Below are 1153 nucleotides of genomic sequence, written 5' to 3' on the forward strand. Positions count from 1 at the left end.
GATCTTGTGTCGCTTTCAACTATCCTATTGTTTGCGCTCTTTACAATAGTTGCATTTCCACTTGGATCTTTGCATTGATTTATTGCCCTTTAAAGTTTCACTTGATGAGCTAGTTGCTTCATTTTGTTTTTCTCTATTCTTGTCTTGTGCACCAAGTGCAATCTTTGTGCTGTTACATGTTGTTGCTCTTGACTATTCTTGCTTTCATTCCTTTTGTTAAAGAAGTCATGATAACTTATCAAAATCAAGTTCTTGAGTCTGTACATTAGGTATAGGAACTCAACAAAGGAATCAAATGATGATTGCAAACTATGCATTACCAAAGCAACCGGATCCTAATAACTACTTTCATTTCCATGGCCACCAATAGATCACTGAGATCCTTCAAATAGAAAAGCTAGTAAAAAACAAATTCTCCTTCCTACATCTTAATGGAAAACAAAAGATTTTTTAAATATGAAGTATCAGAACATTTTACGTTTGATCTTTTGTTTTGTTAATTCTCCCACAATGTAGAAGCTTCAGCGGCATTTCTAATTTCAAGTACTAGTGGACTAGCAACAAGCAATTTAGAAGCACTAAAGCTTTTTTATGCTTTTAGTCATAGTCCTCTAGATTGTCTTCAAGTTGTGCCTCCTTGTTCAGCACAATTTGATCAAGATCATGATACTCACAAATGTTGAATATGTTGTAACTCCATAGACTATGATTCTCTCAAGCCTACTTATGAGAGTCAAGCAAAAGCAATATTTGGATTCCAAACATTGCATAACACTCTCTAGACTTGAGATTTACAAAAATAACTAAATCAAGAGACATGTTAGAGCTAAAATAATCACTTTATGGGCATGTTTTAGACTTTTCTAGTCACAATGTGGCAAGTTTTTTGGTGAAATTTCTTCATAGCTTGAAAGATGTAAAAATATCTTATTAGGTAAATTACCACAGCAATTAAAATAGAGATGTTTAAGAGTCCACTAGGTGCATATAAAGATGTTTTAGAGTCCACTAGACACAATGTGTCAAATTTTCAAGGGAATGCACAAAGAATCATTTAGCTTATGGAAAAGTAGATGCACACACACAACAAAGAACTATTAGAGATAACAGGACAATACAGAATGCAGCCATATGATCAGAATTTGACACAAAA

Source organism: Cryptomeria japonica, chromosome 5 (assembly GCF_030272615.1).
Source record: "Cryptomeria japonica chromosome 5, Sugi_1.0, whole genome shotgun sequence".
Lineage (NCBI taxonomy): Eukaryota > Viridiplantae > Streptophyta > Pinopsida > Cupressales > Cupressaceae > Cryptomeria > Cryptomeria japonica.